Source organism: Schistocerca nitens, chromosome 1 (assembly GCF_023898315.1).
Source record: "Schistocerca nitens isolate TAMUIC-IGC-003100 chromosome 1, iqSchNite1.1, whole genome shotgun sequence".
NCBI lineage: Eukaryota > Metazoa > Arthropoda > Insecta > Orthoptera > Acrididae > Schistocerca > Schistocerca nitens.
The window spans coordinates 316,041,988-316,065,943 of NC_064614.1; positions in this window are offsets into that span (position 1 = coordinate 316,041,988).

Consider the following 23,956-nt stretch of genomic DNA (forward strand, 5'->3'; position numbering starts at 1 on the left):
TAACGCTACTGGGAACATTATATTTTTACACCGCATCACGGTGCTTAGACTAGATCCGTTTTAAAGGCCAATTGTAATGTTTCCAGGGCAATTCATTATATTGTTTCATTAGTTCATGAGATTGATTACGTTTTTGTTCTCTCGCTCGGCTGCTAGCAAAGAGAGGGCGCACACGAACCGTCGTGGAGAGGACGACGAGACTTCAGTGACATAAACAGTCATGCCCTCTTACAGTTGCGACGATGAACCCCCTCCTCGTTTTCCCTCGACAATAGACTCAACAGAAAGTGCTCCCCTTACGTACGTTGGGTTTGTGCTGTGACAGGTATCAATCTCGAGCACAGCAAAACCAATATGGGAAGTGATTTTTTTAACGGAAATTATATTAAGTAGGTGTGTTATCTCTATCGTGAACTTACTAAGTTTGAGTTTAGCAAGTGTCCACTTTAATATGCATTCCTTTTCAGCGGACAATAATAATTTCTGCGACGTGTGTTATCTGTGTCATGTACTCACTAAGTCTGAGTCTGTGAACTGTCAATTTCTCATTAATTCCATTTCAGTGGACAATAACCTCTTAAAAATATAAAAAGGAATCGTACAAAGAATTACGTCTTATGTAGTGCGACTTTAATGTTTCTCCCACCTCACTGTGGTTTTACAATTACGTGCTTAACCATCACTACAGTTTTGTGGCATCTTTCGCTTCTTAATTGATCACCTACTTCAATTTGTTTACTAATGTCATATTACTTTCTTTATCATGTTACACAATTTTCGTTTATTACTCAATACTTTGTGTTTTAAATAGCATTTCACTTTGCTTAATGTGTTTTTTTCCTTATTTTATATAACTGTTTGCATCTCATTATTTTTTCGTAAATATTTGTTGTCTTGTTAGTGTCATACAGTTTTCCATTTCAAAACGAAATTCATTTAAATTTTAAAACCATTGTCACAGAAACTGATGACAAATTTGTAAAATGTTAGGTTTAAGTTGCAGTGGTGGTTGCCTGTTATCAATCTTGATTATATTTCATACTGCTCCAGTTTCTCTTGTGCAACTGTTTACAATTCTCTGTCGGTGGCATGGGTTAAAGCCTGCTTGGGTGTGTCCTTCCATGGCAGAACCACTCCCTGCACAGTCTTTTCTCCGGGGTGTGTGCGTGTTGAAGGTTCTCAGCATGAAGCAACCATCATATTACTCACTATATAATTTCATGCGTGTAATTAAATTTAGCGATGTAATAAATGTTCTTTTGCCAGAGTTTTAGTGTACGCTCTCACTGCTAAAATCCGATACCCATTAATAGTAAAGATACCTTTCACAACCTTTCCGCAAATTGCTGCAGATTTCAATGCTGTACCATCAACAAATGTCAGCGTGCGAACAATTCAACGAAACATCATGGATATAGGCTTTAGAAGACGAAGGCACAAGCGTGTACCGTTGGTGACTGCACGACACAAAACTTAACGCCTTAACTGGGCCCCTCAGCACCGACATTGGACTGTTGTTGACTGGTAACGTGTTGCCTGGTCGGACGAGTCACATTTCAAATTGTATCGAGCGGGTGCATGTGTACGGGTATGGAGACAACCTCATGGATCCATGGACCCGCATGTCAGCAGGGGACTGTTAAAGCTATCTGAGGCTCTTTAATGTTGAGGAGCCTGTGCAGTTGGAGTGATATGGGACCCCTGATGCATCTAGGTACGACTCTGACGGGTGACATGTAGGTAAGCATTATGCCCACTGCGCATTCTGACGGAGTTGGGCAAGTCCAGCAGGACAATGCGACACCCCACACGTCCAGATTTGCTGCAGAGCGGCTCCATGAACACTCTTTCGAGTTTAAAAGCTTCCCCTGGGCACCAAATCCCCCAGACATAGACATTATTGAGCATATCTCGGATGCCTTGCAACGTGCTGTTCAGAAGAGTTCTCCACCCCCTCATACTCTTACGGATTCATTGTGTCAGATCCCTCCAGCACTACTTCAGACATTATTGGAGTCCATGCCACGTGGTATTGCGGCACTTCTGTGTGCTCTCGGGGGCCCTACACGATATTAGGCAGATGTACCACTTTCTTTGACTCTTCAGTGTAGAAGTCAAAGGCTGCACTAAGTTTGATAGGATTCCTAAAGAAAACAATAGACAAGCTGAGTTCTTTTTCAGGATATGGCGGTTAAGAAAAACATAAATAAATTTGAAAGGAACATCTGAAACGAATGGAAGAATCAGAGCTTCCACAGGTGTTCTTACAACTTTTGCTAATACAAAGGAAAGATGGGTCTAGGATGGCTAGTCAAAATATGGAACTGAGGCCAAAACAGGACGATAGGCCTAATTTGTGAAATGGAAAATAACAAGAAGACCTGAGTAGATGCTAATGCCAGACAGGTGAGTGAACTATGTATGAGAACCGATAGTTATGATCAAATTTTAGTGTTAGTGTATGAAAGCTGAACATTGTTAAGAATACAGAGAAAACAGCCATGGAACACAGTGGACCATCTCACCTCAAACCCTAGACGTAACAGAAAACTGGATATAAAACTTTACACAACACTGTTCGTTTTACATTTCTGGGGTCACTGATTACAAATCCGAGGTCCGAATTACGTGAGAATGTAGGGTTCAATATGGCGAATAAAAAATTATAGATTGGTGATATTCGAGCAGAACTTTGGGCACTCCGTCTTTAGGCCACAAGCGGCCCATCGGGACTATCCGACCGCCGTGTCATCCTCAGTTGAGGATGTGGATAGGAGGGACGCGTGGTCAGCACACCGTTCTCCCAGTCGTTATGACGGTTTTCTTTGACCGGAGCCGCTACTATTCGGTCGAGTAGCTCCTCAATTGGCATCACGAGGCCGAGTGCACCCCGAAAAATGGCAACAGCGCATGGCGGCTGGATGGTCAGCGCTTAACTTCGGTGACCACACGGGAATCGGTGTATCCACTGCGGCAAGGCCATTGCCCTAGCAGAAATTTGGGTATAAGGTATTTTGAGATCGATGATAACGAATCTGAACGCAGAATAGTGGTATTGAAATAGTTTGGTATTGAAATAGTTTATTCGATATTTCCCGGACTTTCAATCGAAATCGTTGTCACACTCGTCGTTTGCGTCGTTAACGCTAACAGGAAAGTCGGTGATGCTTTGTCCACCGGGAGATGTGTTTAAAAACATATATTTTACCTTCTTCAAGTGTCATTTTGTGGAAGCTCGAGGTAAATGGAATCGAACATGCTTCTAGCCGATGAAGTAGGTCAAGAATCGTTTTCCACTGGATTATTTGTGCGTAAAATATTCTCGATAACGCTAGATATCCGTATTCCGAGCTTCTGGGCATCTTCAGTTAGCCGACCAATTGACAATCGAGCAGCTTTCATTATGGTATATATGTGCATCAAAACAGTGCGGACTGATATCTGCATTGTCTACTATGAGTGTAATTCTACAGACTGTTGGGCTACATTCAAGCAGTTCATTTTAAAAATGTTTCGAGATCAGTGGCATACCCGGTTGATATTGTCTGTAAGACTGCTTTGCTCTTCGTCATAAAATCCTCATCAGTCCCAAAAATTTGTGCATTTAAGAGCACATCCTCCAAAAAGTACGAGTTATTTGTAGTGCTTGATCCCTTTTGCGAACGTCAATAAGCAAGCAGCAATTGCTTGTGAAATCGCTTTAAATTTTCATTTTGCAAGCCACGACAATCTGTTTCTGCTCTACAGCCCGAGTCCTCAGACAATTGTGATTATAAAGCTGGACTTCATTGCAGCACGGCTACTACACTTCTTGCACAGTGAAATATTTCCCTATATGTCTAGGTTTCTGAGTGGGAAATGGGCGCTGAAAAAGGAATGCTTCAAAATGTTCATCACAGAATTATCCACTATACGTTGTTTATTCATTTACTTTCAATTTGGTAATGAAACAATTGTTTAATGGATTGTTAATTAATTTAGCAATTGCTGTGCGTTATTATACAACAATTTCGCAGTATCATGCATTTTGTAAGAACATTGTCCATTAGTGCACAATAAATGTGTACGGTGTGGTAGTTCAAAAATGGCTCTGAGCACTTTGGGTCTTAACTTCTGAGGTCATTAGTCCCCTAGAACTTAGAACTACTTCAACCTAACTAACCTAAGGGCATCACACACATCCATGCCCGAGGCAGGATTCGAACCTCCGACCGTAGCGGTCGCGCTTTTCCAGCCTGTAGCGCCTAGAACCGCTCTGCCACTCTGGTGTGATAGTGCCACACGGTAAAACGGTGACCGTCCGGTTAAAACGCTCAAATATGCGCAAGAAAATGCATTTGGATTCGTTAACTGTACAATTAATGTAATAGCAGAGCCATTTAGGAAAGTGGAGCCGCGCGGAGGAAGTTTTGTAGTCAACGATTTTTGATAATATCGGTAAGTCGGTATAGGTCATTACACTGGTTAAAAATGTCAAACACACGTTCTGAAGAGATACACACCCTGTTTTATACTGAAAAGTGGGAAAGATCGCTGTCATATATTTAATAGGCCCCGCGAGAAATATGTGAATTTGTGCCGTTGTGCTATTCACTGTTTACCGGCAACCGTCACGGCCGGTAAAAACCATTTGTGACTGGAATGGCACCACAGCATTGCACAAGTATGCAAATTACTCTCTACACGAGGTTTCGCGAGACCAAGTTCGGAAGGTGCACCTTTTCCTGTTTTTGTTCTGTTCATATTTAGAAGGGAGAGGGCCGATTGTACAGTGGTGAGAAAATGGAAAGAGCTCCAGTGGTTAGAGTTACGTCTTTGAGAAGCAGAAGATCACACCGAAGTGTAAACAGGCCGTTGACTTGCAAGACACCGACAGGCACGTGGACGTAGGAAATTGTCACCGCTTCCGCAGGCAACAAACCCCTTAATTTCCATCCAAATTAAAGTAAACTCGTGTTAATTTATTTGATGTTAATTGGGTCCCGACTTTAATTGGATCGGAGGGCGCGTCCGAGGCCGGCGCAGCCAGCGTCGTCAAATTAGCGCCGGCTGGGTGGCGGGCGCGCGAGCACACGACGACGCCGACGTCGACGCGCCAAATCATAATTACTGCGCGGCCCCGAGCGCGCGCGCACACTTATTGGCCGGCGCTCGTTAAGCCGACGAGGTCTCCAGCCGCCGCTGTTAATCGATTTAACTCGGCGTGCGTTCCCGCAGAAGGGCGCCTTTGCGCGGGGCACCCTTTCCTCCTGAAATCTGTGCTCCCCTACACTCTACTCTGGAGCAGATTCCTTCTCGAAAGAAGTCAACCTTGGCACTGATGGGCACGTCTGTCTGTGTGACAAACTACTGGCAATTAAACGAGCAACACCACAGGCAAGGACGTAGCCAGGATATTGTCAAAGTTTGAATCTTAAAAAGACTCGTGTTCTCTATTTATTCCGAAAATTTCTATAAAGAACGATAAACCATTTTATTCGCCAGTGATCTGGGAGTTTTCACCAAACGGAGATACACTTTCAGTCAGGATTTCAGCTGAGGAAGTGATCAGGAGTATATGGAATACAGAGATCTCTGTTCGACAGAGAAGCTAGAACAATTTTTAGTGGCGAAAATACTAAGGATAGGAAATTATTCAACCTTGAAGTTTCCCACACGTCCTCATTTAAGAATGCATCTATCACTTCTTGCTCTGTATGTAAGATCATTTACTGCATAAAAGACTTTCCCGGCAGACAAATGCGTGAACCTAAGAGAGGACTATTTGAATTATGGTTTATTTATCCTATGGCTTTTAGTGACTGGTGTCTCCAAAGAGGTGCTCGACTCACCTCCGATGCAGTTCTTTTCACGTAAGCAGAGTGACTGCATCATTAAGGCAATTGCAATCAGTCAGGAAAAAATGTTTTCGAAGGGAATTGGCTGTGGCATATAGTAAGGGATCAACACCGGAATTTGCCCAAATTGGAAGTGGGTAAACACAGAAAACCATTTTCAACATTACCAGCGGATGGATCCAAAACCTCCTCACTTTCCAAATTCCGGATTACTAGCTCATCGGCTCAGCAAGCAGAGTTATCCCAAATCGTTGGAGAGCTTGGAAAAAGTGGTTCTTGAACATTATTTTTAAATAAAACAAAATGCTTGACAACAAAAGATTGAATTATGATATTGCATGTTATTCCTTAAATTTTATATGTTTAGCCATTTGACAGTGCATGAATTCATACATATTTTGTGATTTAATTGTCTTCTTGGAATTGACAGCTTCTGTTTTTTATAGTCTTACAAGAGCGGAAATACGATTTGTACGAAAGGGGGCGGACGAGACGCAGGGTGCAGTCAGCTCGGATGAATTCAAGCAGCCCGTTGAAAAAACTTTTAGAAACGCGCCCGAACTGTAGAATTTGCTGTCATCACATATCTCTTCCGCTCTCTACAAACCCCTCTCTATTCTTCTGTATCGGAACTGGTCTTCATAAATGAGTACGTCGTGGGTGAACAGTATTGTGTGATATTCTGCCATTCCCCAATTTTTTAAAGACAAGCAACTATCGCCGTTTGGACGATATTTTTGTTTATCAGCACTCTTTTCAAGCAACATAGACAAATCCAAGTGAACTTTTATACACTGATTTTAATGTAATTTTATTTGTAATGGCATTTACCGCTATGCTGCCTTGTGAAATACTGCAATACTGGAACCCTAAACTTCTGACAGTCTCCAGATAACGTCTTCAGTGCTAACATTAAACTACTATAGATAGGTAGATTAGGCTTTTATAATAGTGCGTACTTATTCTTAACTTCGCCATAACACTAGTGGACGAATCAACTGGGTTTCCTCTTCTATCTTGTTACAAACTTCTCCATAATTCGAAACTATCACAACTATACACCACAGAAACAATAAACGGTAGCCATTAAGACCTGAAGTGATGATTTGACACTGCCGTTGCTTTGCTGACTATTGATAGTGTGTATCCCTTTCCCATCGTATGACTGAAAATCAAAATATGTTTCACCTTCACTACATGCCAACTAGTTCATGCGTAACTTCAGTTAGGGAGAGTCCGGGCATCCTGGAACCCCCGCCCCCCTCCCCCATTCGGCTACACCCTTGCCACAGAGGATAGAAATTAATCAAATTTCGCTTATTTTTCGTATAGAATACAAGTAGAGGAATACATTATTAAATATGTAAATCATTTATGGGTATACAAGTTGCAAAACTTAGAACAGAGCTGCCGCCATTGGCAGCTACAGTATATCTAATCCCGCTAGGTTGCATGACGGAGACGTGTACTTGTCATTCCATCGTGCTTCGTCTGTGATCTAGGGTTCATCGATAGTAGTGGCCAGCGATGGGATCGCACTCTCCTGCCTCTTCCTGCGTCTGGGTGATCCTGTAACATCTGTTGAAGTCCCTAACGACCTCGGCTAGAGACCACGATTTCTTAAGCTGCCAATTCACAGTCCATACGATGGACGGTTCCTTTACTAACCTGCTCGCCGATCCGTCTGGCTGTGAGTGCATGGCCAATGCTTTGAGGACCCTATCTTCCAGCACCTGACGGAGTGTGGGCCGGCAGGAAGTGGTCGGTGCTAGCAGGTAGAGATTCGATGTCTAACCGACGCGCCTCGACGACCACTATAAAATCGTCCACAGGAGTACAGGTAGCGCACATCCGCTAAGCAAGGGGAAGGGGGGGAAGAGGGTCGGCCAGTTGGTTGGTCTTTGTATAGGGGCCTAAGAGCATCCAGGTCCGACCACTGGATTGGGAAACAAACATTGCCATTAATTAAAACTTCCGGACTGAGAGGCCGTGGTCGATGTATAAAATTTCCACCTAACGTTTCGTCTCCATCTGCGGGAGACATCTTCTGAGGTCGTCCGGCTACCGCCACCGAGGCCCCAGGTACTCTCGCATTTATATAGTGCATAGAGGGCACCACCATTCGCCACGTGATGCCGACGGCATGCCTATCTTTGGAAGGCGTCATCATTGTCGATTAAGAGTAATCGATTGTCATTCTTCTGGCACAACATCGACATCCATATTTTGTCCAACTTTAAAACTTCCTCTTTCATATTAAAATTATTCTGGTGTTTGTGAATCTCTATTGCTTCTCTATACATGCGGAAATGATAATGGGATGTTCGTGCTAGAACGCTTGTCTCATTAAATTTAATTTCGTGGTTCCCATCTCGAGAAACATCCTCAGGTACGGGTCTTTTGCAGTTCTCAAATATTCCTTAACCTTCTTGGTTGGCCTGAAGATTGCTTCGATCCCATACCTGACCAGAAGTTTATCCCGATACGGCCCGTGACTTTATTAATGAACGGTAGGAAAACTTTTCCAGTAGGTGATCGTTGTTGCTCATGACTTCTGGCTTCTTTTCTTCTTTGATGGAGGGCTCGATCAATTTCCTTGTTCCCAGAATGAGATTTTCACTCTGCAGCGGAGTGTGCGCTGATATGAAACTTCCTGGCAGATTAAAACTGTGTGCCCGACCGTGACTCGAACTCGGGACCTTTGCCTTTCGCGGGCAAGTGCTCTACCATCTGAGCTACCGAAGCACGACTCACGCCCGGTCCTCACAGCTTTACTTCTGCCAGTATCTCGTCTCCTGCCTTCCAAACTTTACAGAAGCTCTCCTGCGAACCTTGCAGAACTAGCACTCCTGAAAGAAAGGATATTGCGGAGACATGGCTTAGCCACAGCCTGGGGGATGTTTCCAGAATGAGATTTTCACTCTGCAGCGGAGTGTGCGATGATATGAAACTTCCTGGCAGATTAAAACTGTGTGCCCGACCGAGACTCGAACTCGGGACCTTTGCCTTTCGCGGGAAAGTGCTCTACCATCTGAGCTACCGAAGCACGACTCACGCCCGGTCCTCACAGCTTTACTTCTGCCAGTATCTCGTCTCCTGCCTTCCAAACTTTACAGAAGGTCCCGAGTTCGAGTCTCGGTCGGGCACACAGTTTTAATCTGCCAGGAAGTTTCATATCAGCGCACACTCCGCTGCAGAGTGAAAATCTCATTCTGGAAACATCCCCCAGGCTGTGGCTAAGCCATGTCTCCGCAATATCCTTTCTTTCAGGAGTGCTAGTTCTGCAAGGTTCGCAGGAGAGCTTCTGTAAAGTTTGGAAGGCAGGAGACGAGATAAAACATCCCCCAGGCTGTGGCTAAGCCATGTCTCCGCAATATCCTTTCTTTCAGGAGTGCTAGTTCTGCAAGGTTCGCAGGAGAGCTTCTGTAAAGTTTGGAAGGCAGGAGACGAGATACTGGCAGAAGTAAAGCTGTGAGGACCGGGCGTGAGTCGTGCTTCGATAGCTCAGATGGTAGAGCACTTTCCCGCGAAAGGCAAAGGTCCCGAGTTCGAGTCTCGGTCGGGCACACAGTTTTAATCTGCCAGGAAGTTTCAATTTCCTTGTTGGTATATCCGTTTTTCATGAAGGCTGGCCGTAAGTGATTTAATTCATCTTGAAGGTAAACCGGCTCGCAGATTTTGTTGGCTCTGTCCACCAAGGCTTTCATGACACCTCCTTTTTGCCTAGGATGATGGTTTGATTCCTTGTGGAGGTATCGATCCGTGTGAGTGTTCTTTCTATATACCTTGTGACCCAGCGTCCCATTCAACCGTTTAATTACCGACACATCCAGGAAATTGAGTTGACCTTGCTCTCTTTCTCCATCGTAAACTGTATCGCGAAACCTTAAATCTTTACACAACATCTCCAGCTATATGAAGATGCCATTGGCGACCGTGAAGCTCTCTAGAATGAAATTACAATTAAATCAATACCATTAGCTGCTGACCGGCGTTGATATAGATCAACGGAGACAGTTGAAAATGTGTGCCCCAACCGGGATTCGAACCCGGGGTTTCCTGCTTACATGTCAGCCACCGAGGGCGCAGAGGATAGTGCGATTGCAGGGATTTATCACCGGCAAGCTCCTTGTGAGACCCACATTCTATTTTATTTTTATTTTTTATTTTTATTTTTTTATTTATTGTTCCGTGGGACCACATTTAGGAGAAGTCTCCATGGTCATGGAACGAGTCAATACATGAAATTATAACACGATTGTAGAAACAGATAAAATGAAATATAAGAAACATATTCAGGCGACAAGTCGTTAGTTTAAATAAAGAAAATCAAGAATGTAACACTGGAATTTGCTTAATTTTTTAGCTCTTCCAGGAGCTCCTCGACAGAATAGAAGGAGTGAGCCATGAGGAAACTCTTCAGTTTAGACTTAAAAGTGTTTGGGCTACTGCTAAGATTCTTGAGTTCTTGTGGTAGCTTATTGAAAATGGATGCAGCAGAATACTGCACTCCTTTCTGCACAAGAGTCAAGGAAGTGCATTCCACATGCAGATTTGATTTCTGCCTAGTATTAACTGAGTGAAAGCTGCTAACTCTTGGGAATAAGCTAATATTGCTAACAACAAACGACATTAAAGAAAATACATACTGTGAGGGCAATGTCAAAATTCCCAGACTATTGAATAGGGGTCGACAAGAGGTTTTCGAACTTACACCATACATAGCTCGAACAGCCCGTTTTTGAGCCAAAAATACCCTTTTTGAATCAGAAGAATTACCCCAAAAAATAATACCATATGACATAAGCGTATGAAAATATGCGAAGTATACTACTTTTCGTGTTGAAATGTCACTTATTTCAGATACTGTTCTAATGGTAAATAAAGCGGCATTTAGTTTCTGAACAAGATCCTGAACATGGGCTTTCCACAACAGCTTACTATCTATCCGTACGCCTAGGAACTTGAACTGTTCCGTCTCGCTTATAACATGCCCATTCTGTCTGATTAAAATGTCAGTTCTTGTTGAATTGTGAGTTAGAAACTGTAAAAACTGAATCTTACTGTGATTTAGCATCAAATTATTTTCCACAAGCCACGAACTTATATCATGAACTACATTATTTGATAATGTTTCAATATTACACACAAGTTCCTTCACTACCAAGGTGGTGTCATCAGCAAACAGAAATATTTTTGAATCACCTGTAATACTAGAGGGCATATCATTTATATAAATAAGAAACAGCAGTGGCCCCAGCACCGACCCTTGGGGAACGCCCCATTTAACAGTGCCCCATTGGGACTGAACATCATAACCACTCTCAATATTGCGGAGGATTACCTTCTGCTTTCTGTTCTTCAAGTAGGAGGCGAACCAATTGTAAGCTACTCCCCTTACTCCATAATGTTCCAACTTCTGCAGTAATATTTTGTGGTCAACACAGTCAAATGCCTTCGTTAAATCAAAGAAAACACCTAACGTTCGCAACTTTTTATTTAATCCGTCCAAAACCTCACAGAGAAAAGAGACTATAGCATTTTCAGTTGTTAAGCAATTTCTAAAACCAAACTGTACATTTGACAGCAAATTATGTGAATTTAAATGCTGCAGTAACCTTGTACATAACCCTCTCGATAACTTTAGCAAACACCGATGTCATAGAAATAGGTCTATTATTGTCAACATTATCCCTGTTTCCCTTTTTATAAAGTGGCTTCACTACCGAGTACTTTAATCGGTCAGGAAACCGACCACTCCTAAAGGCAAAGTTACAGATATGGCTAAGTACTGAGCTAACATACGTGGAACAATACTTCAGTATTCTGCTAGATACCCCGTCATATCCATGAGAGTTCTTGGTCTTTAGTGATTTAATTATTAACTCAATCTCCCTCTTGTCAGTAACATGGAGGAGCATTTCGGGTAACAGTCTCGGAATACTTTTTTCTAAGAGCGCTATTTGATTCCCTGTTGGGACTAGGTTTCTATTTAGTTCACCTGCTATATTCAGAAAGTGATTATTAAGTACTGTACATATATGCGACTTATCAGTAACACGGGCATCCCCACTACGCACTGATTCTATATTCTCGACCTGTCTCTGCAGACCAGCCACTTCCTTTACGACTGACCATATGGTTTTAATTTTATCCTGAGACTTAGCTATTCTATCTGCATACCACATACTTTTTGCCTTCCTAATAACTTTTTTAAGCACCTTACAATACTGTTTGTAATGGGCTGCTGCGTTTAGATTGTGACTGTTTCTAACGTTTTGATATAATTGCCACTTTGTTCTACAAGATATTCTTATCCCTTTATCAGCCACCCAGGCTGCCTGTTTGTGCTAGTACCCTGTTTTGAACGTTCTAACGGAAAGCAACTTTCAAAGAGCACGAGAAAAGTCTTGAGGAAAGCATTATATTTATCGTCTACTGTATCAGCACTATAAACATCTTGCCACTCTTGTTCCTTGATAAGGTTTACAAAAGTCTGTACAGCAACTGGATCAGCTTTCCTAAAAAGTTGGTAACTATATTTAACATGTGTTGTAGCACAAAAATCTTTTAGACTTAAAATTTGTGCATCATGATCTGAAAGGCCATTCACCTTTTTGCTAACAGAATGCCCTTCTAATAATGACGAATGAACAAAAATATTGTCTATGGTAGCTCTACTGTTCCCTTGCACTCTCGTTGAAAAGAATACGGTTTGCATAAGATTATATGAATTAAGGAGGTCTACCAGCATCCTTTTCCTTGCACAATCACTTATACAATTAATATTGAAATCACCACATATAACTAACGTTTTAAATTTCCTATAAAGTGAACCAAGAACCTCCTCTAGCTTTAGCAAAAATGTTGTGAAATCGGAGTCTGGGGATCTGTAAATAACAACAGTAAGAAGTTTAGCTCCACTAAATTTAACCACACCTGCACAACATTCAAACACCTTTTCAGTGCAGTACTTTGAAACATCAACTGACTCAAATGGGATACCGTTTTTCACATACATGGCTACACCCCCACACCGCAAAGAGCTCCTAGAAAAGCTGCCAGCCAACCTGTATCCTGGTAAAGGAAGCCTCTGAATTATCTCCTTATTTAAGAAGTGTTCAGATATACCAATAATTTCAGAGTCAACCTCTATAAGCAGTTCACTAACTTTATCTCTAATACCTTGTATATTTTGATGAAATATACTAATTCCCTCATTAATCGGATACCCAAGATTTGTAGAAAGTGGTTTCTTTGTTAGAGAGACTTCCCTTAAGCAGGAATACCTATCAGTTGACTTCAATCTAAAAAAGGTACAGCTCTAACACCCACAACTACCGGAATTTTCCCATGAGTGATCCCACCACCCCCACCTATGCTGTCACCTATAAGTTTTGCCAACCTCCCCTTCCCATACCTGTTGAGGTGCAGGCCATGTCTAGTGAAACCCGTCCTGCTGATAGACTCCACCGACACCACTGAAATGTGACTCATGCCTTCTGTCATCAGCGCACCCCCAAGTCTCATGTTATTACGCCTGACGGCTGTATTAAGATGAGGCCGATCGTGACGCTGAAACAGTTCCACGAAATGCCCATTCGTGTTGCCAGTCTGAGTGGCTATTTTTTCCAGGTCACCATCTATGTCATACTCCCTATCCCTATCAATACTATTACCAGCCCCACCCACAATCACTACCTGAACCTCTTTTGTAAAATCCCTACATAACCCCCCTATGTTAAAAGTCACCTGAGCCAATCCTGCATTAGGCTTCACAATGCTGGTGACCTGGTACTCACTCCCCAAAACTTCCTGCAACTGCTCGCCTACACCTCTACCATGAGAACTACCTAACAGCAGAACCTTCTTCTTTCTCTTAGACTTTGCAACTGTCCTGGCCACCGTAACTGCTGAGGTCTGCTGCATACTTCCTACATCTACAGCTACTAGAGATTCTTCTCCACTAGACTCTGACAGTTGGTCATATCTATTACAAACACCAATAGTAAAACTATTTGAAAATCTCCTTCTCCTAGCAGATCTCTTGCCAACAGCCAGCTCCCATTCCCCAACCCCCTTAACCCTCCTCATCCTGTCTAGCTCCTCCTGTGCGTTTTTCAACTGCACCTGAAGGGCACAGATCTTACGCTCCTGCTCCTCTATCAACTTACTCTTGCTACATAACCTGCAGTTCCAGGAGAGGATCTCACCAGAATGCCCACTGGCTTCCCCACTGCATTCCTCCCAGTGAAAATACTTCGAACAAGTCTCACACCGCAATCCACTACTCACGAACCTACGGCAAAGCCCACACTTCTCACTCATGGTAAAATTTTACAATTATTGAAACAAGAAAACAACTTTATCTAAGTTCCGCTACTACAATAAGAAGATGTTAAAAACTGACTACAATAATCACAAACTTGCTCTACAAGGGAAGTAACTACTATTATTGACAGTATTAATCAACAACAAATGAGAATATAACAAAATACTAACACAGAAAGACAATCAAACGTCTAATAACAGTAACGAAACTGAAAGCAGTTCGCAAAAATTTCTTCTGAAGTTATTTCACCGGAAAACACCAAGAACACCGGCTGAAGACTACTAAAGTTCCTAAATAAACTACTGTACACAAACAATTAATTAGTACTTAGCTTTCGATGCGCCGCTACAGCTGCAACTGGTCGGCGCGGAATGTAAACACGGGTAAGAGTTTAAGTTGCTCGATACGAAACACTCACAAATATCAGGCCACAACACAAGAAATGCAGAGGTGAATGAAGAAACCACTAATAAGTCACTTATATAGTAAATATTATCACAAAAACAGTTAAAATATATATCTGAAACCTAAAAATAGATGAAAACTTAGAGAGCGATCTCACACGCAGTCACGCGCTTATGACGTCACACCAAAGCTTATAGTTCACACACTACATTCGTAGTGTCTCTGCCATTATACCCAATAACTCGCGGCAGACAATCCACCGAGTCCCGTAGGAGTTCAGGCAAATCGTGTGCATCCGCACTGAAGAAGGTCATCTGCCGGTTAATCTTAAACGATATGAAGATGACATCTGTTCTTTCGGACATGACACGTGCACATACCCAGAGCATGCTATACTCGTATTCCAATTTCCACCTGAAAAGTTCTAGTAACATCTGACGGACCAACAGCCACCATGTGCTCACACCATTCTTCACCGTTCTTTTGTACTGAAAATAAGCTGCATCATTTCTGAAATGTGATCAATACCCACCACACCCATACTTGAGTAACAGTTCGGTAACGTTCTGTCAAGGTATCGATGTTCTAACACCTCCCATTTTCGTCGGTATACTAACGTCTGTTCAAGTGATCGTTCCACTGACATAAATATTAGCGTCGTTTCGAAACGAAACTTCCACTACTCCCAAACGCTAGCGCGGCTACTGACGGTGTCCTACCAATGTTTGCGATGATCTTATTGCAATGCTTCATACCCTGTAAACAGTGTTGAGACGTATGCCGGCCACGATGGCCGAGCGGTTCTAGGCGCTTCAGTCCGGAACCGCGCGACTGCTACGGTCGCAGGTTGGAATCCTGCCTCGGGCATGGATGTGTGTGATGTCTTTACGTTAGTTAGGTTTAAGTAGCTCTAAGTTCTAGGGGACTGATGACCTCCGATGTTAAGTCCCCTTAGTGCTCAGAGCCATTTGAATCATTTGAGACGTATGATCTACGTCAGTCCAGTTCGCCAGCACTTGCGAATCAGTATTAAAGCATTTTACAGAACAAAATATTGTCTTATTTCTGTCACTTTGTAACATATCATAGAGCAGTGGTATGACCACGAGAACTGTAAGAATTACGTGTATACACTCAGGTGGCAGATATCAGGGGAAAGCGATGTTCACCTACACAGATGGCGGTAGTATCGCTTACACAAGGTAGAAAAGGGCAGTGAATTTGGGGAGTTGTCTATTTTACGCTGATGTTTCATGTGATACGGTTTCCAACCAGATTGTGGGCTGCACGCCGGGATTTAACAGGCTGACTCTGAGCACTATGGGACTTAACATCGGGGGTCATCAGTCCCCTAGAACTTAGAACTACTTAAACCTAACTAACCTAAGGACATCACGCACATCCATGCCCGAGGCAGGATTCGAACCTGCGACCGTATCGGTCGCGCGGTTCCAGACTGTAGTGCCTAGAACCGCTCGGCCACTCTGGCCGGCGGGATTTAACAGACTTCCAATTCGGAATGGTAGTTGCAACTGGACTCATGGAATATTCTGTTTCGGAAATCGTTAGGGAATTCAGTATTCCGAAATTCACAGTATTAATAGTGTGCCGAGAATGTCAAATTTAGGGCATTGTCTTTCACTACGGAAAATGTAGTGGGCGACGGCCTTCACTTAAGTGAAGGCCGAGAGCAGTGGCACAGAGTTCTCAGTGGTAACAGACAAGTATCACTTGGTGAAATAACCGCATAAATCAACGTGGAGCGTACGACAAACGTATCCATTAATGCGCTACGGTAGCAGACGCGAGTGCCTTTGCTGATAGTGCGACATCGGCTGCAGCGCCTATCCTGAGCTAGTATGCATTTCGGTTGTACCCTAGACTACTGGAAAGCCGTGGTCTGGTCAGTTGAGTCCCAGTTTGAGTCCGAAAGAGATGATGGCAAGGTTCGAGATTGTACCACACCCAACGATGCCTTGGCCGCAAGTTCTCCCAAAGGTAGTGTGCAAGCATTTGGTGTGATTTATGTTTACATGGATCATTGACTGTGAATGGTTATGGAACTCTAATAGCTAACAATGCGCCAAGTCACCGGGCCACAGTTGTTCGTGACTGGTTTGAACAACATTCTGGACAATTCGAACGAGTGATTTGGCCACCCAGATAGCCCAACATAAATCTCATCGAACGACTTCCGAAATTATTGACGACTATAGACGCAGAACGCCTGAAAATTTGACCAGGGGACTTCCAACAACTTGTTGAGTCCATGCCACATCGAGCTGCTAGACTACGAAGGGCAAAAGGAGGTCCGACATGATATTAGGAGGTACCCCTTGAGTTTTATTACCTGGGTGTGTACCACTTTCATAATGGAATATCAGCTTGTTAGTGTTCAGTCAAGGTGTTGATGGTACAACACTTTCTAAAAAAATGGTTCAAATGGCTCTGAGCACTATGGGACTCAACTGCTGAGGTCATTAGTCCCTAGAGCTTAGAACTAGTTAAACCTAACTAACCTAAGGACATCACAAACATCCATGCCCGAGGCAGGATTCGAACGTGCGACCGTAGCGGTCTCGCGGTGCCAGACTGCAGCGCCCTTAACCGCACGGCCACTTCGGCCGGCAACACTTTCTATTCTTACGAACGTGTCACCTGTCATAGTTGTATCCAGACGTATAGTGGGTCCCTTATCACTCCATCTGCACACGCCCAACACCATTACAGAGCTTCCACCGGCTTGAACAGTCCATTGCTGACATGCAGTGTCCATGGATTCATGAGGTTGTCTCCAAACCCGTACACGTCCACCCTATCGATATAATTTGAAACGAGACTCGTCCGACCAGGCAACATGTTTCCAGTCAACAATAATCCAATGTCGTTGTTGACGGGCCCAGGCGAGGCGTAAAGCTTTGTGTCGTGCAGTCAAAAAAGGGTACACGAGTGGGCTTTTGGCTCCGAAAGCCCAAATCGATGATGTTTCGTTGAACGATACGAACGCTGATATTTGTTGATGGTCCAGCATTGACGTCTGCAGCAATTTGCGCTTCTGTCACACTGAACGATTCTCTTCAGTCGTCGTTGGTCCCGTTTCTGCAGTATCTTGCTCCGGCCGTATCGATGTCGGAGATTTGATGTTTGACCTGATTCCTGAAATTCACGGTACACTCGTGAGATGGTCGTACGGGAAGATCCCCGCTTCATCGCTACTTCGGAGATTCCGTGTTCCATCGCTCGTGTGCTGACTACCTAAATCTTGATTAACTGCCATTGTAGCAGCAGTAATCGATCTATAACTGCGCCAGACACTTGTAGTCTTATACAGGCTTTTCCGACAGCAGCGCCGTATTCTGCCTGTTAACATATCTTTGTAGTTGAATATACATGTCTATACCAGTTACTTTGGCGCTTCAGTGTATAAAACTTATTGTTGTCTGACTCCTATCACATTTATAACATTTCATAGAGCAGTAGCATGACAGAAAAAGATTATGATTGTTGAATGTATAGATTTCATTTTACTTACATTTGTATTGTTTCAATGTACAGTAGGATATTAGTAGTTCTGAAACCTGTTTTCCTCCGGAAGGAAGATCGATACCAATGGAAATGTGATGACAAATGAGCAGTCTGCTCTCTGTTTATTTACACACTAGGGCCCTCCTCATTGCGCAGCACGCTTGGAAACATTAGAGGACGGCGACAACCGGCGCCCAGAGCGGCATCGTAAGACATTGTCTGCGTCTGGTTCGGTCATCGACCGGTCGGAGGTCGCTGCGGGAGTCGGTGTGGCGCCGGCGGCAGCAGGAGCGACGGCGGTGGCGGGCAGAGGGTGCTTCATCACCGGCCGATAGCATCGACACCTCCGATGACAAGTGCCGCCGCCTCATTACTCAGCCGCGAGCGAGGGACCGCGCAGGGTAGCCGATGCCCGCCCGGAAGTTAATGGCCACCCCCAGCACCACGATCCATGTGTCGTCATAAAGACTACCGGAACAGCAGCGTTATTACGCAGCTGCTTCTGACTGCTTCTTAAAATGCGGCCCATGAATCGTTCTTGTAGTCATTTTTCCAAATCCAGAGCAGAAAGAAAATTTTTCTGTTATTTACCCTTGGTTCATAGCGATCAGGACCATTTAGATAACTTTAAAAAATGTCTTTTTTTTCGTCGTGCACTGTTTAACTGGTTAACATTTTGCGAACGTACAGTCCTGTTTTCTCCAAACTTTCGTTCGACACGGAAGACTGAAATCATTTTTCAGGGTGATCGTGTGATACATTGTAATACTGAAGTCTAGTCCCTCCTAATTCTTCAATGTAACATATGACATTTACTGCTGTGAAATTTTCTCGAAGAGTATCACTGTGTATTGCTCGAGAACACGTGCATGGCCCCTTGGCCACGAGACAAGGAAGCTTCGGCTGCTGAAGGCAAGGGTCCGGGATCGACTCACGGTCAGTCACAAAGATTTACTCTGTTATAAATTTTCATAATAAGCTGTAGGTGCAAGATTCATTTTAGAAACAAACTCTGGGTTACATTGTTTCCGTAATATCTATTCTCCCAGAAATGATAGTCTGGCGAAACATGTAGCAGAACGACTGAGAATTTTGGGAAGTACGTGCATCTGTAATATACGAGACAGTGAGTTGTTGGTAGGTTAGATAATTGTGCACGGCATACAATTGCAATCTGTTAGAAAATCATGAAACATAGTGCGCTTCACTCAAACACAAAGATTCGTTTGTCCAAACAACTGGAAAGGAAGTATACCTTTCGGAGAATGCATCCGGTGAGCTTAACATTCCGAATTACGGGAGGGATCTTCAGCACAGAAAGAGTGAGGAAAGATATCGGTTTTGACGCAGGGATGTTAGCGTACATTCTCTATGTAAGGATCTGCATATCACCATGTCTCCTTCTGCTTCCTTTTTATCTCTCTCGCCGTGTAGATTCGAACCAGACAACTCTAGCTCTAGTACCAGGAAACTAGTGATTACCAGTGACGTAGGCTAAGGAGTATAAATTGCCTCCCAAGGGCATTCTGTGAAGAGCTATATCTGTATGTCAAAAACAACTAGATAACTACCTATTTCCCATACGTTTCACCGCTCTAAGCCCGTGTTATATCGCTGATAACAGTTTTGTCGATGATACATTAAATCGTAAATTTCTTCCTTAGTATTCATATCATGAAACTATGGTAATAATATTTATTTCTCGAAAGAAGGCGTGTTTCACTTTTCTTTCCCTCAAATCTAAGGGTGGTGGCACTCGGAAAAGCTCTCAGTGCTGGGAGTTTTCGGAGAATATCCCGTAACAATAACTTTTCTTATTGACAGTCTGGCAAATTGGGTTTTGGGCGTCGTTACACTGTTAGCCGTGGAAGAAGGAGAACGAAAGCAATTCTGGGGTAGTGATGCAAGGAAACCATTCCGCAGCTACATCACTCATTGGCGGTTGTTGTTGTTGTGGTCTTCAGCCCTGAGACTGGTTTGATGCAGCTCTCCATGCTACTCTATCCTGTGCAAGCTTCTTCATCTCCCAGTACTTACTGCAACCTACATCCTTCTGAATCTGCTTAGTGTATTCATCTCTTAGTCTCCCTCTACGATTTTTACCCTCCACGCTGCCCTCCAATGCTAAATTTGTGATCCCTTGATGTCTCAAAACATGTCCTACCAACCGGTCCCTTCTTCTCATTGGCTAGAAAGCCCAAATCACGAAAGTTGCTCTAAAATGGCGGAAACGATGAGTATACCGAGGATCCTCATGGTGGGAAGCGGTCAGGTCGAACAGCATCTGAAACCAATTAGTTGCAGCTCAGATTTTCGTACACGGCTCTGTCATTTTATCGCAGACACATATGATTTTACGGCACCAATTTTCTGTAATAAAATCGAATCGGCGTTTTTTTTACTTTCGAAGTCAATTGTATGATGACATTATCGTTAGTATTTGTGGCGAAATTTTTGTGTTATATTAGGGAACTAAATATGTAGCTGGAGAAGTGCTAGTCGACAAAACGAACTCTGTGAGGGGCGGGAATGATTCAGACATTCAAGTGTTTTATTAGACAGCCTGATGATGCTGTCATAATTACCTTAAAATCAACCGTAGGCAAACAAAAACAATAACCCAGCTAAGTGGAGAATAAACAGCAAAGAATTTTATTCGTTCGCCATAGCGAAAGATCTAGAAGCTACATCCCCAATTTCCTGCTCTATCGAAGTAGAAAGGTTCAGTTCTCATCGCGAAGTCTTTAGACAGTGGTGAAAATAAATTTTGCATATTAGTGCATTGTCAATACTGGACACAACAGGAAACCAAACTGATTTTGTTCTGTCAAGTACAGTCATAAGAAAACAATAATAATGAAGGTAAACACCTTTTCTCTTGATAAACACAGAAAAGCTATGGCCAAACCTTACGACAGTTACCACTGCGAACACTACAGTTTCTTCTCACAGTCATGTTGCATAACTCATTATATAAGAACCAGTTCACGATTCTCATACATTTATCCAATTCGACTAGCAGTTGTTCACTCTTCTTAACAAGGATTCTAGAAGAGAATGTGGGGTTGAATCCTCTCATCTAGCAGAACAGAGTAGTTGAGGTTATGTTTCTGGAAAGAGGCCAAAGTATTTTGCTGTCAGTTGCACTCAACATATACATTTTATTAGTTAAAACACAGTGTAACAAAAGCAAGAATTAAAAAACTCTCAAGGTTTTAACGAAAGAGCTCATTTGATTTGATTTAAATCGGCTGAAAGCCGCGTACGAAAATCCAGGGCACAACGCCAAAGCAAAGAATGGCGGTACAGGAGTTCTGGGTTTCACTTCTTTAAAAAAATTTTTTTTTTCCTTACTTCAATAAAAATAAGCTGAGGGCCACACATTAAGCAAGAACAGTGTTACGGCTTAAGGCCAAAACAAAGATCTTCAATGTTAATTCTAAATATGCTGAAAACTCGGCTGAAGCCCGCATATCAACAAACAATTTAACGGCTTAAGGCCTAGGAACGTGAGGTTTCAGTTTGAAAAGCCTGAGGGCCTTAGCTTAAAATATTTCATGCAAACTCGGCTGAAGGCCTCATACTCAAAAAATAACAATGTTATGACCTAACGGCAAGAGCAAGATTCTGAATTTTCTGTATAAGAGAGTTTAAAACTCGGCTGAAGGTAAGACACCATGGAGAAAACAACTTCAGGGCTTAAGGCCTAAAGAGAAAAAAGCTTATAATTTTAATAAGCTAAAACTCGGCTGACGGCCGTACAGAGTACCGTACTTAAGATTAAAGGGAAATCACTATGTAAAATACAAGGAGCGGTGCTCATAAGGTTCCAAGGGTCGGCCTGGGATGTAACACTAACGCACGTTTAGGTGAGACAGGCAGCCAGACCGACAACCTCTTAATCGGAAGGCAACCCAACAGAAGGCCAGCCGACAAACCAACCAACAAAATCAGTTATGCCCACCCGACGAGCAAAACGACAACAAGACGTCAATAACTCAACGTTCTGGATACTGGTGCCCAATCCAGCCAAGTCAGAATAAACTACCAACACACCTCAGCTGTCGAACTACACGCCGTGCTGGACAGCAACAACACGACGAGGAAAATACACTGCCAGAAACTTCGTTAACGCCCAGGGCAGGTAACTGGAACGTTAACGGCCACAAGGCAGAAGATACCGCTGGTACACTTCATTAATGATGCAGAGAATTAAATTAAACCCTATAAAGCAACAACCAGGATCAAACGAAGAGAAGTGATAGCAGTTGAGGCTTGATAGTAGGTTAAGTGAGCACTCAACTTTAGAGTCCAAGATCAGTGGGCGACGAACTTCGAAACAGTAGCAAGAAGCGCCTCACAACTCAAACCGCGCGTGCACGACGCCTGTGGCTCCGGCCCGACTCCGCGCAACGGGGACCACCTCGCTGCTCAGCGCCAACCGACCGACTGCCATCACCCGGTCCAAACAGACGTCGGCTGATGGAACGACCGACCGAACGACCAACAAATGGTCATTCCCACTCGAGTCCCTTTCAGTCGGACAGTGCATGTGTGTCGCCAGCGGTCGGCAAGTACTGGCTGTCCACACCTCACTGGTGCTCCATCCCCGACGCTCCTTCGTCGCCGACCGCTGCTCCGTCCCCGTCTGTACTGCTGGTCCGTCCCCAACTGACTTCCAGACACACGACTGCCCGGAAATACTATCGGTCGCTCCAGAGATGGTACGACATTGGACATCGATACTCGCTGCTGCTGCCACTCAATGGCAAGTAAGGCAGGAAGTTAGTGACACCAGTAAATGGAATAAGAAAACGAGGCGGCAGTACCGTAATAGAAGATGGAAAACAATAAATGGTATGAACACGAGCCATGCACGGCTCAGGGATATTGTCCTGTTCCTCTACAGTGGCCTCTATGATGCACTGAAAATGTGGTACCTCAGGACGTTTGCAAACTGCTACCTTTAGCATAGCCCATGAATTCACAATGTAGGTGAAATCTGGAGAGTACGGAGGCCATTCCACTCGACTGAATCTATGCTCAACCAATGAATGTGGAAGATTGTGACGATGGAGAGTGCTTTATCAAAAATGGTTCAAATGGCTCTGAGCACTATGGGACTCAACTGCTGAGGTCATTAGTCCCCTAGAACTTAGAACTAGTTAAACCTAACTAACCTAAGGACATCACAAACATCCATGCCCGAGGCAGGATTCGAACCTGCGACCGTAGCGGTCTTGCGGTTCCAGACTGCAGCGCCTTTAACCGCACGGCCACTTCGGCCGGCAGTGCTTTATCGTCCACCAGCGTAAATGCCGCTGCAGTATGTTCACGAAATGGTGGGCCAATGCGTGCAAGACTGTCGTCCCAATACTTCACATCAATCCATCACATCCTTCCATATATTGGCAAAAGGGCCGTCCTGCAGTCGTACTTTATTCCACCCCAAATGATAACTGAGCCGCCTTGTTAAGGGTTACGGTAAACGATACAGTAAGGACGTAAACGTTATTGCCTATACACATGAGTATAAGTATGGTGGAAACTGATACAGGTGTCATAAGAAAACGGCGTTGTGCCTCGTTGCTGTCTAGCACACAAACAGTGCTTTCGCGCCCGGGCGGCACGAGCGTCTCTCCGAACCCAATTTGAAGATGGAGCCTTCAGAGGTCTTCTCTCACAAATCCCTGCTCGTGGAGGCCATTTCGTAACGTTTGTGTAATACCTTCACCCAAGCAGCAGTTTGGAACTGCCGCTATGACAGTTTCGGGGTTTCTGTCTGCTGTTTTATGCAGGTGTCGGACCCGCAAACCTACTGTGTTTCTTCTACGACCATATCTGTGACGACCCGTAA